We start from the raw sequence: 17,676 nt of genomic DNA on the forward strand, positions 1-17,676 counted from the left end.
ACCTATTAGTCTTTCTGGTAGTAGTATTAAAATATCAATTGGATTATTTCTTAAAATTATCTCTAGATAAAGAGCAACTGTAACTATGAACATAGTCGTGTAGCCCTGGAATGGCTTCCCCGAGCTTATCCGCGGACACACTGGGGCGTGTCTAGGAGGCTATGTCATTGAAGTCCTTTCTCTTAAAATTTCTTGTCAAAAATATTGGTTTATTCTTTCAATCATTTTCATCCTATCTATCTGACAAAAGATGTTAATGTTTCCGTTTTCTGAACAGATATGAAAACATCATCATTCCTCACATATATGTGTCTCCATGTGGTTAAGCAAACATCTCCTGCCAAGCCACCTGAGCCCCCAGTAACCTGGGGGAAAAGGCAGGGCAGTATCTACCAACCACATCCGCATTTTACTGCCTTCAGAGCAAAGCAGGATGGCTGGGGTTTCACACCAACCTTCCAGATCCCCCTAAAACATCTCCTGTACCCAACCTGCAGCACGCAGGGAGGGGGATTCTGGGGACTCGAGTTCTGGCTCATCTAAGCTGACAGGAGACAGAGTCTTTACGTAATTCAAACATGAAAGTGGGCCCTGGCCGGTTGGCTCAGCGGCAGAGCGTCGGCCTAGCGTGCGGAGGACCCGGGTTCGATTCCCGGCCAGGGCACACAGGAGAAGCGCCCATTTGCTTCTCCACCCCTCCGCCGCGCTTTCCTCTCTGTCTCTCTCTTCCCCTCCCGCAACCAAGGCTCCATTGGAGCAAACATGGCCCGGGCGCTGGGGATGGCTCTGTGGCCGCTGCCTCAGGCGCTAGAGTGGCTCTGGTCGCAACATGGCGATGCCCAGGATGGGCAGAGCATCGCCCCCTGGTGGGCAGAGCGTCGCCCCATGGTGGGTGTGCCGGGTGGATCCCGGTCGGGCGCATGCGGGAGTCTGTCTGACTGTCTCTCTCTGTTTCCAGCTTCAGAAAAAAAAACAAAAAAAAACAAAAAACAAACAAACAAAAAAAACCAAACAAACATGAAAGCGCCCAGAAGATGGCCTGGACCAGTTCTTTCCGTAAAACTTGACAAATACGACTTCTTTTCTTTCCTGCCTTTCTTGATGGGGGAACAATGAGTGAGTCTGCTGACCTGGGACTGAACTTGTAAATGAGGGTTCTAAAAACCAAGGCAGCCCTGGTTGGTTGGTTCAGTGGTAGAGCATTGGCTTGGCATGCAGGAGTCCCGGGTTCGATTCCCGACCAGGGCACACAGGAGAGGTGCCCATCTGCTTCTCCACCCCTCCCCCTCTCCTTCCTCTCTGTCTCTCTCTTCCCCTCCCGCAGCCAAGGCTCCATTGGAGCAAAGTTGGCCTGGGTGCTGAGAATGGCTCTGTGGCCTCTGCCTCAGGTGCTAAAATAGCTCTGGTTGCAACAGAGCAATGCCCCAGATGGGCAGAGCATCGCCCCCTGGTGAGCTTGCTGGCTGGATCCTGGTTGGGCGCATGTGGGAGTCTATCTGACTGCCTCCCTGTTTCCAACTTCAGAAAAATATAAATAAATAAATAAATAAATAAATAGAAACCAAGGCAGTCAGACAGGGGCCAGTGATAGTAGAAGGGTTGGCGGTGGGGTATCCAGCCTCCCCCCATCTTCTCCCCAATCCCTGAAATAAACTTGCCAGAAATTTGTAGATGATGCTGGAGGCAAGTCTTTTGGTTACACTGAACCCCCCAACAAATTGCCACCCCTCTCCCCTCCTGAACAGAAACCAATGATGTCCCAGTTGGGTGATACTTTGCTAGATGACACAGCTGAGCAGCTGGACTTCAAGGGGCTGGGTTAGGAGAGGGGACCCTCCCTACAGCAATAGGGAAACTGGAAGATGAAGGGGGCCAAGCTGAATGTTCTGGAAAGCCCAGGTCCTAACACAGGGAACAGGCAGGTGGAGGGGAAGGCCATGGTGAGCTCCAAGGTCAGAGGCTCAGGTGAAGTGGCAGTGGGCACAGGAACAAGCAAAGGGAGGGGAAAGGCAGTGTGGGTCCTGCACGCCGACTTGGAGCCTGGGCTAGTTTCAAGGAGAGGCCAGTGTATGGAGTGGAATGTGGATGTACAGGCAGGCATCGGACACAGGGATGTGCATGAAGACCCCTACTCCTGGTGGGTTGGAGAGGGGACCAACCCTGGCTCGGAGGGACATCACTTCTAGCACATTCACCAGATCCCACTCCTGAGCATATGAGAGTGGCTCTGTCTCCTGTCACCAAAGGCCATGAGAGAAACACTGGCACAGTTTGAAGGGTTTGCATAGATTGTGTCCAAGAATACCTTCTATAACTCTGCGAGGGAAGAATTGTCCGCGTTCTGCAGAGGATTTGCGGTTCAAAGCAGTTGAGCGACTTACTCCAGGCTGGCCCCCAGCAAGTGGTAAAGCTGGGATTCGAACCCAGGCCTGTTGAACTCAAAGCCTTTGTTCTCTTCACTCCAAGGAAGTCTATAGAATTGGCTAGAGTTTGGGTTCCTCAGGTCTTTGGAGGCTTTTCTAGCTCTGAAAATCTACAAGACTGTCAAGAACGTGAGGCTTGGTCTTCAAAAAAAATCCACAAAAACAAAAACCCAATAAGTTTTGCATTTTCAAATATGCCACTGGGTTTCTTAGAATCTGAGAAAAAGGGGACTAAGTTGTTTCTTTAAAAATGAAGAAATCCTTTAAAGGCTGTATTCGCTATAGTTTTTCTTTTTTCTTCTCTTGAAGCTTTTCAATCTTAAATTCAAAGAAAATTTTAACAATAAACTCTGACTTTCTAGAAATCAATTGCAATTGCCTTTTTGTTATTTTAATTGAGCCACTTTGCAATTATTGGGGCATTTTTTTTAATAAGCATGTTTTATTTCTCTCACATAATAATCCTGATTCTTCTTTTGAGGAGAAAAATCGATCCTGAACAGGTACTTTTGGCCCAAATCACAATGGCCCAGGACAGGAATGGATGTGATTAATGGCGCTTCCTTCTGCAAATGCTCAGGGGACAGCAGTTCTGGGGCGCTGGGAAGGAACGCCAGCAACTGATACCCAGGGAGCCTGGTGTCATCTGGTCTGTCTCTCTGGGCTCTTTATTCTTTATTTCTCACTTGCTGTTCTATTCACTTGAGCAATTCTGCATTCAGAAATTGGAGTGTTGGACTATTACTCGTATTTGAAAAAATGTCACCCTTTATACCAAAGTTCCACCCTTTGCCTTGGGGACCAGGGCCTGAGGACCCAGAGTGTGAGTCGTTCTGAGCTGGGCATGAAGATGGCATTCATTTGTTCCAAAAATACTTATTTGATGACATTTAGCCCCGGGCTCTCATTGGTGCTGAGAGCACAGCTGGGAAGAAGCCGATGCACGCTCGGCACCCCCGGAGCGCACACTCCAACTGAACCAAGAAAGCCATCAGGCTGTGGTACAGCCCAGCACCGTGGCGCTGCCATGCTGAGTCTCACAGTCCACCGTGGCAGATGAACCAAAGTAAAGCACACTCACACGAAGGGGCATCCATACTGATAGAATGCCTCCTGCGGGCTGGGCATCGCTCAATGCACCCTCACAGTCAGACAAGGCAGGAATGGTCGTGGCCATTTTGAAGATGAGCAAATGGAGGGTCAGAGCAGTGGGTCTGAGTGGAAGCCAGCATGTGGGGGGACTCCTCACACAGGGGCAGGTGCTCCTAAAACCCTGCTGAGTGCCATGCTGCCAGGACTTCCTCCCAGCCTGGAGGAAGGCCCCCGTCCCAACTCCAGGGCTGATCCTTTGTGGACTAGCCGGTCTCAGATATAGTATTCACTTTCTTCCTGAGGAAGGAGGCGCTGACTTTCAGGACACCTGAGGGACGGGGCCTGCTAAACCCCCACTGGCTCCTTCCACCAGCCAGGCCCTGGGCCCTTGCACAGCTCTGATGGTAGAGGAGGATCATCAGGAACAGGGAAAGGGGAGACAGAAGCTCCCCTAGCACAAAGATACAATGACGTGTTGCTAAGACATGGCCCATCTTAGCGGGAGAGAAATGAGTGCTTCAAGGTACTTCGTCTTGAGGCCGAAACAGAAGGGCACGTTCTCCTCATCTTCCCACCCCTGCCATGGAGGGGCTGACACCTACAGATCCAGAAGCCAGAGGGCAAAGAACAGGGGACAGAGAAGGTCTAAGAGACAAATCTCCTTTGGGCAAGAGAAATACATCAGGTAGAGACAGGTGGCAAGTGTGGGTCTGGTGAGGGTTGATGAGGTTTGTAGGGGTGTGGTCAGCCTGGGCTTCCAGCAGCCTCTGCCCCTATGCCTACCCTGCTGAAAGGCAAGGTGCACTGAACCAGACTCTGACAAAAGAGCCCTGATTATTGGCAGGAAAGGTTTTTCTAAAACAGCTTCCATAGCACTGAGAAACACAGCCAAAGAGCTCCTGGTTGCTTAGCAAAGGCGGGCTGCTTGGGAAGGGGCAGCCTCCCTCCGCGCCTGCCCTGAAGCAGGAGAGGGGCTGGGGAGCGCGACAGTTTGGGAGAGCTTTGCAAAAACTCGCTCCTCGCATATTGGAGGAGCTTGAGGTCAGAGCAGAAATGAGGATTCCATGCTGCAGGCGACCTCCTAACTCTTTCCGCCACCCTAGGTCTACCTGCCGCCCACTGGAGGGGCCCTCATTGACATCCCAGTTTGTGAGTCCCAGCTCTGTCTGCCCTGATCCCCAAACACCCTCAGACCTGGAGTGAGCACCCCAAGGCCCAGTCAGCCCCTAGGAGAATGGGTCCTGGAAGGGAGCTCAGAGCCACGTGGATGGCAGGGTCATGGGGACGTGGATAGTGGTGTAGGCAGAAGGAAGAGCCCTGGGCTCAGGGTGAGCACGTTCGCTTGCCCAGAGGAGTTTGTGCTCATGGAAAAGGGCACTGCTATGGTCTTTATTCTAAATTCCAATCTGGCACCGTCTCCTTAACCTTCCTGCCAAAGAGGCTAGACAGACTGTTCATTCCACTCATTAGCTTGCACTGTGGCCCAGTGCCCTGTGCCTGGTCCTGGAAGCTGACCTCCTTTTAGAACTATGTCAGGCTCACGTCTGTATCCCTAGAACCAGATGGGGGAAGCTCAGTGAATCTCTGTCCAGTGAGGGAATGAGAGGCAGGCTCTGGAGATGCGGTGGTGAGCAGGGCAGTGGGAGCAAGGGTCGGGAAGCTGGGCATCAAACCAGGTTGACCATTCCTTTGGTCAGCCTGTGCCTCGGCCTCCTGCTTAGCAAGGGGGAGTAAACGTCTGCAAGTTCCTGTACTTCTTCTCTCTGCTTAAAACCGGAGGAAGCTCCCAGCATGCCAGCCCCGGGGCTGGCCCAGGAAACAACAGTGGCAGGCTGACACTCTGGTTCCGGCTGGTTCCGGCCACTCCAGAGCCGCACCAGCATCCGTCCCTCTGACCCACATGGACGTGGGTCCCTCTGACCCTTGATTAGCACATTGCCCTGCTGGTGCTGCCAGGGCTCCCTCTCCAGGTCCCCTCTGGGGAGTCAGGTGAGCTGAGCTGATGGGATTTTTCAGGAAGAGTCATTCGTGCCAGCCACTGGGAGTGCCCTGGGCAGGTGGTTTTCAGGATAGTCGGTTTACATAGAAGTGAGTTTCCAGTGAGACACAAGAGGGGAAAAGCCCACCTGAACCCAGTGAGAGCAAGAGCACTGGGCTGGCCCGAAGGGCAGGGTTCGAAGGCCCCTGCCTTTGTGAAGATTAGACACTGCTCCAATGCCGAGCCTTTGGCAAAGGGCCTGGTAGCTGTCATATCCGGCTTCAGGAGGTCACCGAGTCACACCAAGGTAAAGCCTGCAAGTGCCACATGCCCTCTCCTGGCACTTTGCACGGGTGAAGGTGGCTCAGGCTGGTGCTCTGTATCGTGGAAAGTGGGGACAACCAAGTGGCCTGATTTGAGGGGATGGACATCCAGTCGTCCAAAACGCCACCTCCCTGAGCCCACAGTCCACAGTCCCAGGAGCCTGCTACTGCCGGCATTTTGAACCATCTCACAGCCTGCCTCTGGGCACATTGAGGGCACCCGTGGCAATCACAAATGGCCAAGAGAGGCCGGTGACCCGTCCAGTATAAACAGGCGGCACAGCTGGGGCTCCAATCCAGTTTCCCATCGGGGAGCAGCCCTCAGAGCCAGGGGGGAGCATCACACTTTCCAGGTGAGACGGGTCCTGGGAATTACTGATGGTCCCTCGTCCATATCTCTTCCACGCCTTCACTGTGTGTCAAGGATGGGCACTGTGCTCGGTGCCAGGATCAATAACAAAAGAGAAGAAAAAGCTCTCCAAGAACACACTGGGGCGAAGCCAGCATGCCAAACGGGGGGCGGGGAGGGAGGCGGACGGGTCCGCCACTGGGCCCAGCTCACAACCGGCAATGTGAGAATTTAAATCCACACTGATCCAGCCAGCCTCTGGAGGAGGGCTCCCAAGTACACGTCACCCGTTGAAGGACTCGGACTTTCATTTCGGAGAGATCCTCTCTCTACCCTTCGCCTGGCTGACTCTGCTGGCGGGGCGGGGTGTCCTTGGAGAGCCGCAGCCTGCGTTGCCGCGGGTCCCTGCCCGCTGTTGCTGGTCTTCTTGTGCATGGTAAGGTCTCCGTTGCAGAGCCCCCCCCCCCCCCAGTACTTTCATTTGCTATTAAAAAAACAAACCCACCAGCAGTAGATTTAGTGGTTGTGAAATTTAAAAAGGCAAGTGCAGAGCTGGGAGGCGTTTCCTTAAGCACAAAGGAATGAAGCGCTGCCTGCCCGCCCAGCGCGCGCACGTGGGGACCATTAGCAGCAGCTGCAAAGCTGCTCGGAAGCCCCGGCGGGGCGGGGGCGGCCCCCCTCCCGGAGAAGAGTACCCTCTCCTCTCCTCTTTTTATTTTTAAAGACAATTTTTAGAGGAGTTTTAGGTTTACGGAAAATAATGGAGGTTGGTGCAGAGATTTCCTATCTACCCCCGCTCCCACACGTGCATGGCCTCCCTCCTTACCAACATCTTCCACTGGAGCGGTGCATTCGTTACAATCAATGAACCTTGGCAGACGAACCGTTACCACCAGGTCCATAGTCTACATTCGGGCTCACTCTCGGTGCTGTACATCCAATGCGTTTGGACAAATGTGTAATGGCATGCCTCCATTGTTATAGCACCGTACGGAGTAGTTCCACTGCCCTAATACCCCCGTGCTCCAACTCTTCATCCGGCCCTTCTCCCAACCCCTGACAACCGCTGATCCTGATGTTTTCACTGTCTCCATAGTTTTGCATTTGCCAGAATGTCTAATAGTTGGAACCAGATGGATGCAGCCTTTCAGATGAGCTCTTTCATTTGGTAATATGCATTTTAAGTTTCCATGTCTTCTCATAGCTTGAGATCTTCTTTCTTTTTAGTACTGAATAATATCCCATTGTCAGAACCTACCACAATTTATATATTCATTCACCTACTGGAGGACATTCTGGTTGTTTCCAAGTTTTGGCAATTGTGAATAAAGCGCTTATAAACATTCATGTGAAGGTTTTTGCATGGATATAAGTGTTCAGCTCCTTTGGGTAAATACCTAGGAGCACAATTGCAGGATCATATGGTGAGAGTATATTTAGTTTTGTAAGAAATCACTTAACTGTCTTCCAAAGTTTGGACAGCAGGTGGACCATTTTGCACTCTCTCCAGCAATAAATGAGAGTTCCTGCTGCTCCTCATCCTCGCCAGCATTTGCTGTTGTCAATGTCCAGATTTTGACCCATCTAATAGGCACTCCCCTCCCCTTCAGAGAGGAAACCCTACCACAGGCAGGAGGAGGAGTCCTTTCAAGCAGGGAGCATTTGGAACTTTAATGACACAAGATACCATTCTTTATTATAAGCAATTACCCCTCCACTCCTCTCAGCAATTCATTTATGGTTTCATGTACTAACAATTGAATATGCTTGCCCTTGATTCATTTCTCACATATTTACCCACCATGAGGCAAGGACATTTAAATAAATAAAACACTCCTGCTTAGCGGAACTCACACATGTGTGGAGAAAAACACAAAAATAGAAAATTGCTGTTCAGCAAAATAAGTGCAATGATATAAAGATGCACCAAACGTAATGAGGCCCAGCAGAAGGGAAGATCATGATAGGCTTCAAGGAGGAGGTGACCTTGAAAATAGGTAGGCACAAATGCAGGGCTAGATATGAGGAGAACATTGTGATATATAGCTCATTGTGGTTAAGATGTAAGAAAAAAGGCGTAAAGGTAAGTAGGAGGCCCCTCACCCCCTTAGGAAATCTGGATTAAAAATTTTTGTAAGGGGGAGTATCACGGACACTCTGAATGCCATGTTTGGGAGTTTGGATTTGGCCTTGCAGGAAACAGGTGTTATTGCCAGTTTTCACTTTTATTCTTTCCTGTGCTGGCCACTTAGATGTGGCTTAGCTGTCTTTGTCAGCAGCCCCTGTGTGAAAAATCTTCCAGAGTTTCAGGAGACTCTGGACTTACTGAGCCCGGGCACCTCCTTGAGGCGGACAGTTCCCGTTGTCTGGTGGCTTTGTTGTTCCCAGACCCTCACTTGAATTCTCTGGTGTCTTTCAATTGCCACTCCTAAGAAACTCCAAACTTTAAGGACTCCATCTGGAGACTGGGTCCCGGAATCAGGGGCCCTTCCCCAGGGGGGCACTGCCAGAAACATCTGCTCAGGCCAGAGGGCAGGACCTCGGGAGCCACTTGTCATTCTTCCTTCTGCGGCCTGCCTTTACAACAGTAATTGTTGTTGTTTTCCAAGGAAGACCGTATGGCCCATGGAGCTGTGGAAACCTTTGGTAGGCCTGAATCATTAGGTCTGGGCCCCAGTGCCAGCATGTCCCAGAAGGCCCCGGCATGCCAGTCATGGGTGATGCTAGCTCTGGGCCAGCTCTTCCGACCCCTGGGCCGGCAGGAACCTGTGTATGTGTGCACATGTGGCATTTCTGGACCTTCCTTATTTGCTCATTTTCAGCTTTATCCTGTGTTTCTGGGGCCCTGAAATATTCACCACCACCACACCATTGCATCGTGACCACCATCACCACCACGGTTCTCCCTCTGCCTTAGTGACTCTCACCCCTGTGACTGTGACCGGGACATTACTCCCCGCCTGTCACCTTCACTAGCACCATTATAATGACTACCACCATTATTACCCTTAATTCTAATGCTGGCTCACATTTAAGTGGTACTTTCTGGTTTACAGAACTCTTTCTTACCAATGACCTCATCTGGCCTGCTCACAGCCTGGTGAAGCATCAGGTCCCAGGTCGATGGGCATCTTGTGCCCATGCCATTTAGAGCTTGGGGCCTTCCAGGACCCTGTCTAGGGAGGGCTGTTGAGAATGTTCCTAAAGTTGAGGCACAGGCCATTGGCCAGAGCCCAGTCACATTTCCCAACCTAACTGCAGGGGACATCAGCAGTGACGCGGTACACTGTGTTCCTTGGTGAGCACCAGCCTTCTCTGCAGCGATCACACGTCTCTAGAAGGGCCCCAGCCCCTGGTGCTCTCTGCAGTGTGGGCCCATGGAAGAGCACCCGGGGGCAGGACAGTGAGCCAGGGACCACGGGGAGGTCTCCCTGCTGCGTCCAGCCGTGTGGTATTCCCAGTGCTCCTGTTTCCTGGCTCTCTTAAGCTAAGCGCCCGGCCATGTGTTAGAATACCTGTTTTAGGAAAAGAAAACTGCTTAGGTGAGGAAGGCACTTCCTAGAGTCACACAGTGAATAATTGTTGGAACTGACCCTAGAGCTCAGGTGACCTATCCCCTAAGCAAGGGCAATAGCCATTGGCCATCCGTCTCCCTTACATAGGATCCTAATGTGTCCAGGTATCAGGGGCCATGTACACAGGGGAGCCAGGCCCTCCCTCAGCCCCTAGGAGAGAAACTTGGTTAGTCTAAAAACCAACAATACTAATTCAGTTTTCCTGCCAATAATTTTTTTAAACTTAAAAAATAGCCATATGATGCAATTTTAGCCAATGAGAATTATGGGAATTCTGCTAGGAGGTTTCTAGGAAAATTTTTTTGACTCTTAAAAGGGGGTACAGCCTGACCAGGCAGTGGCACAGTGGATAGAGCGTCAGACTGGGATGTGGAGGACCCAGGTTCAAAACCCCGAGGTCGCCAGCTTGAGTGCGGGCTCATCTGGTTTGAGCAAGGCTCATCAGCTTGGACCCAAGGTCACTGGCTTGAGCAAGGGGTCAGTCAGTTCGCTGTAGCTCCTCAGTCAAGGCACATATGAGAAAGCAATCAATGAACAACTAAGGAACCGCAACAAAGAATTGATGTTTCTCATCTCTCTCCCTTCCTGTCTGTCCCTATCTGTCCCTCTCTCTGTCTCTGCCACAAAAAGGGGGGGGGGTACAAAGAAGGGATGTGTTTCCACTTGGTCTTTTGGCATTGTTGTATGATGCTGAGATATTTGGATCTATGCAGCCATGTTGTGACCATGAGGAGACAAGCCTGAGAATAAAAGTCTATCCCTGAGGGTGGCAGAACAGAAAGACAGAATGAGCTTGAGTCTGTGATGATGTGATTAAACTGCTTAAATAAGCATTTTTAGAACTGCCCTACTTCCGAACCACTTATGTTATATAAATTTAGTTTAATTTTTTATCTTCATTTTTGCCTTTTAAAAAATTGTTTAAGCCACCTTTGGTTGAGTCATTTTGCTTCCAGCTGAGGGCAATCAAAAGGATTCCATGACAAATATTCAATTTACTTTGGGCCTTTGCACATATTACTCCTATTAAAAAATGAGAGCATTTTCTTATCCATCTAGCGAACTCTTGTCCCAAAAAATCAACTGAGATGTCACTTCCTATAGGAACCTGTCTTACAGAATTATGACTGCCTGAAGATTCATTCTCCCACTCTCTCTCTCTCTGTGCTCACTCCACCTAGCTTGCACTTGTATTTACTGCTCTATGTATCGCAATGTGTCACTCTCCCTTGCCACCACTGTATCTTGAGGGCAGATGCAGGGTTTTATTTTTTGTTTCTCCAGCGCTTAGGCCAGAGCCTGGCGCCAAATAAACCTCACTAAAATGTGTTCCGCTGAATGGGATCAAGGCACGAGAAGTTCCAGAAACTGTAAAGCAAGAAGCAGCATGAAATAGTATTAAGTTGATAAATGAAGTCACCAAAGTGTTCATTGCTTTTTAATGAGCTTCATTGAGTTAAACAGATACTTATTTAGTCATTGATGTAGCTATCTGCATGGCCAATGGAAAACAGATGTTTTCTGACAATCTGTCTCTCTCTCCCCTTCCAAAAACAGTAGTAAGGACAAGCTCATGGTCCAGCCTCGCCGCCGCACACCAGCCTCTCCTCCCTGGATGGCAGTGGTGCGTACTTGACAGAAGACTATGACCGTTCCCAAGGAGGCCTGCAGTGAAGCCCAGCTCTGCACGTGTTCTGCACAACCCTGGGCAGGTCATATCATTTAGTTATCTGTAAAACGGGGATTGTCATTCTGCCCCAGACACCTACCAAAGCTGCCTTGAGACTCCTGGGAGGCCAAGGCTCTGCAGCCCACCAGACGCTGTGCATCCTCAGTGAGAGGGTTACTGGCACACACTACCAAGGCTGCACTCAAATCTGCACTCAAGGATGCAGCCTTGTAGGAAGCATCTTTTTTTATTGTGATGCTTTGACATGTGGGGTCTTACTGACATGAGAGGGGCAGCCCCTCCCAGGGTTTGCTAGTTCCCAGAGATAGTAAGCGACTCACTAGTGTGCCTTTTATATGCGAACCAACCAACCTAGCTTCACATTCTAAACTCCTTCTTTAGCAGACTCTCATGCTCCGCTGTCCGCCTGCCCTGATGGCCCCAGGGCCAGGTACCAGGCAGCTAGGGACAGCCCCTCTGTCTCAGAGCCAGCTGAGATTATTCAAACCTTAAGCCCAGGTACTCTGCCTCACTGTTCTCTCCTGTGAAAGCCACTATACAAGGTACTAGCCCATGTTTACTCTTCTCATTCTGCAACTCTAGGGCTTCCCTGCGTGGCCCTGCACAGAGTGGCGTGTCCCTTATTCTTGGGAACCATAACAAAGCATCATTTCAAAGGCAGAACTGTTCATCTGCTGTCTTTACCACACCTGAATAAGGAGAAAACCTACACTTCAAATAACCCCATAAACAGGAAGCTGGGTGGGGGGAGGGGATAGGAATATGTGAGAAGGAGTCACTCACTTCTTCTGAAATCCGAGCACTAAGGCTTCTCGCGGATAACACTGAAGAAGCCTCACTCAGTGAGGGTGTGCATCTTCTACTGGTCCCTGCAGCAGCCCAGCCCAGCTGAGTGGCAGAGAGCGGAGCAGCTGTGCCCTTGCTCACCAGGCCACATAGGGCACAGAACCATCTCGGAACATCAAAAAGGGGGTTCTGGTTGTGAATTGGATCCTTTTAGGTGCTTGACACTGACCCCCACATGTGCTCCGGAGAGCCAATGGGAATCCCTTAAACATTTGACCAGAGGCCTGAAGAACTTGAGGGTGGTGGGCAAGAGAATTTCTGACCCAGATCCTCATACTTAGAGCCAAAGGCTCTGCTCTGGATCCTACACTTTCCTGATGGTTGTGAGCTGTAAAGGCCCATTTGAGATGTCTAGGGAAGGCGAGGGTGTGAGTGCCCCGGGCCAACCCTGTGGAGGACTGAGGTCACTGTTGTCCCACAGGGAAGGTGCTGTGCTCCTGTGCTGGCACCTGCAGGGCACCCCGGCCCCTGGGCTCCGGGAACCCTCACTGTTGTCCCGCAGGGAAGGTGCTGTGCTCCTATGCTGGCGCACCTGCAGGGCACCCCGGTCCCTGGGCTCCGGGAACCCTCACTGCTGTCCCACACGGAAGGTGCTGTGCTCCTGTGCTGGCACCTGCAGGGCACCCCGGTCCCTGGGCTCCGGGAACCCTCACTGCTGTCCCACAGGGAAGGTGCTGTGTTCCTGTGCTGGCGCACCTGCAGGGCACCCCGGTCCCTGGGCTCCGGGAACCCTCACTGCTGTCCCACAGGGAAGGTGCTGTGCTCCTGTGCTGGCACCTGCAGGGCACCCCGGTCCCTGGGCTCCGGGAACCCTCACTGCTGTCCCACACGGAAGGTGCTGTGCTCCTGTGCTGGCACCTGCAGGGCACCCCGGTCCCTGGGCTCCGGGAACCCTCACTGCTGTCCCACAGGGAAGGTGCTGTGCTCCTGTGCTGGCGCACCTGCAGGGCACCCCGGTCCCTGGGCTCCGGGAACCCTCAGATGGAGTAGGTGAGGCAGGAGCCGTGCTTTTGTCGGGAGGAGGACTGGTGATGACTTGGGTCTTGCAGTTTGAACCTGTCCTGACCCTGGGCATGGTCTTCTGGCAGCCTGGAAACTGAGGGGGCGGGGGACTGGTCTGGGAAGAGCCAGAGCACGAGCTTCCTAAACAAAGGGCCGAGGCTGATTCATCTTCTCCTGGACCTCTGCTGTGAAGTAAATAGCCCAAACGGCAATTTGGAACAGTGGTTCAGGAACTGAGCTCAACTGGGCTTTAGGCATCTCAAGCCAAATTAAAAGGCGTCTGGTACTTCTTGAAGTGGCTTATCCTGGTTCCTTGAGGCTACTTGCCCGGATGTCAGCTCCGGGGGGATGCAGGACCCCCTGCCCCCAACCTGCCTGTGCTGAGCCGGGGCCAGGTGCTCTCTGACCATTGCCAGCGGCACACTGGCCACCCGTCCTGCCATCAGAGGTGGCCGACGGCCCCCTGCCCCACCTCTGTCAGGCACCAGTGCCAGGCTCAGCCCCAGTGCCAAAGCGCATCCTTGGAGGGAAATAAACATGTTCTAATCAAAACAAAACACTTCCAAACGGGAGTTTCCTGTTGGAATTTCCTGGCAGCTCCCAAGGCAGTGGTAATTATGGAAACACTCACTGATTTTTTTTCTCCTCAAGGGGTGTGGAGGACGTACGGTAATGATAGTCTTAGGTCTCAGCGTCCTCTTTCTGGGTGGAGATGACAACCGTGGTTATCAGAGGAGGCAGTCTGAAATCAGACGAAACCCACAGGAGTGTCTGCTTCTGGCAACAAAGGAACTAAAAATGGCCTGTTTGCTCACCTTGGCTAATGGGCTGCATGTCCCTCCTCTAGAAAGTGGAGGGACTTAGAATAACTTATAAGCAGAAATCTGGTGTCATCTTAAATGCTCCTCTAGTTCATCACACGCCACGGGTGACCAAGCCCTGCACATTCACCTACTCGAGATCCTTCCGTGAGTCTCCATGGCCTTCTGGATGTCGCCTGGCATCCTGAGCTCAGCAAGCAGGACCCTCCTTATGATCTGGCCCCTGCCTGCCTCGGCATCTCAGCTCCCGCCTCCCCGTCCACACTGCATGCCCCAACTGGTATAAAGAGAGCATGCTTTATACCATGTTTCCCTGGCATAACCTTTCCCTGGGTCTACTTACTGTATTCTTTGGGTTGCCATCACATGGCACCACAAAGTGAGTAGGTTAACCAGCAGGAGTTATCTTACAGTCCTGGAGGCTAGCGGTCCAAGCTCAGGGTGCTGGCAAGGGCATGTTCCCTTGGATGGCACCCAGCATCTGATCCAGGTCTCTCTTGCTGGTTCCGCCCATGATCTTTGGCACTCCTTGTCATGTAGAATCATCACCCGGTCCCTGCCTTTGTGTTCACATGCTGTCCTTCCTGTGTGTGTCTGTCCAAATTTACCCTCTTGTGAGGACACCAGTCATCCTGGATTAGGGTCCACCCTAATCAGCTCATTTAACTTGATTTCTTTTGGAAAGATCCTATCCCCAAATAAAGTCACATTCTGAGGTACTGGGGGTTAGGACTTTAATATATACATTTGGGGGAAAGGGGACACAATTCAACTCATAACACTGTCCTCCTAAAACTGTCCTCTTCCCGTCTCCCTTCGGTGGTCTTTCTGGCCCTGGCACAATTGGACACCCCTCCTTTGCACCCTCACTGGATCCTGTACCGAAGGCCCACTGAGGGCCTAGCTTTTGGCTTTGGACTATGGGCATGCTTCTCTTACTTATTAGACTGTGAGTTCCTTAAAGACCAGGAGAGCACCTTATTTCCCTCTGTCCTCACGGCCCAGAGTAATGCCCAGTGCACAGTAGATGCTCAGTGCTGTTTGCTGGATACAGGAGTGACTGAACGTCTGAGGGTCTCAGTGGTGATGTGAGCTGGCTCACATTTCTGCTGCCTGAATTCCCCAGCAGGGGCCCCAGTTTGTCTTGGTCAAAGCTGCCTGGTCTTTCTTCTGTCGACCGTTCTCACTTCTGACCAAGTAATCTTTATAAAATACAAACCCGATTATGTTATTCCCCTGTGTCAATGACCTATCATCCCTGTTGAATCAAGCCTATACTTCTTATGTCACAGCTATTTGTTAGCAAAATTATCAAATGGATTGTGATGCATCCAGTGAATGGAATCTTCTGCACTCAGTTAATGTGTGAAAGCATGCGATTAACAGAAAAAGAATGCTTTATTCAAAGTAATGAGTGAAGTATAGACCATTCTGAACTAACAGTGAGACAGGGTATGGTCGAGACAGCTTCCAGCAATAACCAACCTGTGGGATAAATAACTCATCACTCTGTTGTGAGGAGAAGGAAAGGATGCAAGACTGAATACACAGTGTGTGGCAGGCAGAACTCAAACATGGCCCAATGACTTTCATCCCTGGTGTTATTCCTGAGATTGTGATGCTACAGGGTGAAAGGGAGATTCTCCTGGTGGGCCCACTCTAGTCTCATGAGCCCTTTAAAGTCAAGGGTTTCCCTGGCCGGTAGTAGAAGGAGGGGTCAGAGATTAGACATGTGAGAAGGATTTGACATGCTCTTGCTGGCTTTGAAGATGGAAGGGACCTGGGACAAGTACTGGAGAGAAGTTTCTAGAAGCTGGGAGAGAGAACCCTGGCTAACAGCCAGCAGGAAAACAGGACTCAGGTCTGCTGCAGCAGCAGGGAACTGAATTCAGCCACAACCCACGGGATTCTGGAAGGTCTTCCAGCTTCTACATCAGAGACGGCTGACACCTTGGCGTGGTTTGTGAGACTCTGAACAGAGACCCCAGCTGGGCCCACCTGCGCCTGGGGCCTGACAGGACTGTGAGGTGATCAGTGGGTGTGGTTTTAAGCCACTGAGGTTGTGGAAGTTTATTATGCAGCAGTAAAGAAAGGCTGCAAAGTGGAATAATCACTTAAAGGAAATGAGTTGAAACCTGGTAGAAAAACCTGCCACCACGTTAATGGCGGTTGCCTTTGGTGGTTCTGTGACCACTTATTCATTCTCTAATGTACTTTCCGAGTGCTTTATAATGTGCGGGCTCTACTTCTTTGGTGAGCCAACATGTATTTGCCTTGGCCTTCATTTTGTTTCTAAGATTGGGGCTTCTCAAGGACCCAGGCTGGTTGGGCTTTGAGTCTTGGTCAACAGATATTACAGTAGAAATGGATTTGCACTTCCAGGCCCAATCTCTCATCCTAAAAGCTCCTCTAACAATTCAGTACTACTCTGCCCAATTTACAGGTGTGGACGTGGAGACACAGAGTGGCTGATTGACTCGATCTAAGACCCCTCACCTGATATACAAGTTGTCCTGTTGTGGAACCCAGGTCGGTCTGTGGTCCAGAGGAGCCAACGCATGCTGCTGTTTCTTCTAATGCTGCGCAACAGTGTTTGTGGATTTGGGTCCTGTGTCCCTCCTGGAGCCAGGAGCTGAGGAGTAGGGGGCAAACGGCTAGTCCTTGTCCCTGGGGGCTCCCGACTCAGTGCAGCCCAGAAACTATAGCTCAACTCCTCAGCTCCCCTCCCTGCCTTTGCTCCCAAGGCTACAGGTCTGGGATACCTTCTATCTCTGGTGATGCCTGCCCAGGACCCAGTGAACCGTGCCTGCCAGAAGCCCGAGTGGCCCAGGTACCCTCACAGCCCTGACTGGCCGGCTGTGTGAGAAGGGCCCCGGGACGCTGGGAGGCCCTGCGCAGAGCTAGGGAGAGGGCGCAACACCGATGCTTGACTCACCATCACTCCACGACTGTGTTTACAACAGATTTTAAACAATTTGTAGGCTGTTGACAACCCCCCACCAAAAGGCAGCTGCACGACCCCTCCTTCCTGAGCTGACATCCCTGTTTAGAGAGGGACATCCGGGTTTTTCTTTTTCCTCTCTCTCCTTTAAAGTGAGATTTGGAAACAGCAGTGAGCTCCCCCAACCCAGGGCCAAAGCAGGCCTTTTATCAGCGAGAGGCACCGCAAGAACCCTTCGGAGAGCCCACTTCCTGTCCAGAGAGGAAGTGGCTAGGGCTTGACCTTGGACATACTCTCATTTCCAATCATTTTCCAGCCTGGAATGCAGTGATTCAGTTTCCATTTATGAAGTGAAATAGGGCTGCTTGAATACACAGCCGGAGGGAGGGGATAGGAAGGAGGAAATGAGAGCCCCTTCCAAACAATTCTCCCCTGTTTAGCTTGGAGCTGGCTCTGTTGGGGAAGGATTTCCTTGTGTTCAAGGTGTTAGCAGCCTCTCTAGGAAGAGCCCCACTCCATTCCCTTCTGCGGCTGGAAAAAGGGCTGGAGCTCCATGTGTGTCGGCGGAGGCTTGCCTAGCGTTGAAACTCGTGTGTCTATGGTACTTCATGCTTTTCAAAGAACTGTCACACATAC

The sequence above is a fragment of the Saccopteryx leptura genome, chromosome 5, assembly GCF_036850995.1.
Source record: "Saccopteryx leptura isolate mSacLep1 chromosome 5, mSacLep1_pri_phased_curated, whole genome shotgun sequence".
Taxonomy (NCBI): domain Eukaryota; kingdom Metazoa; phylum Chordata; class Mammalia; order Chiroptera; family Emballonuridae; genus Saccopteryx; species Saccopteryx leptura.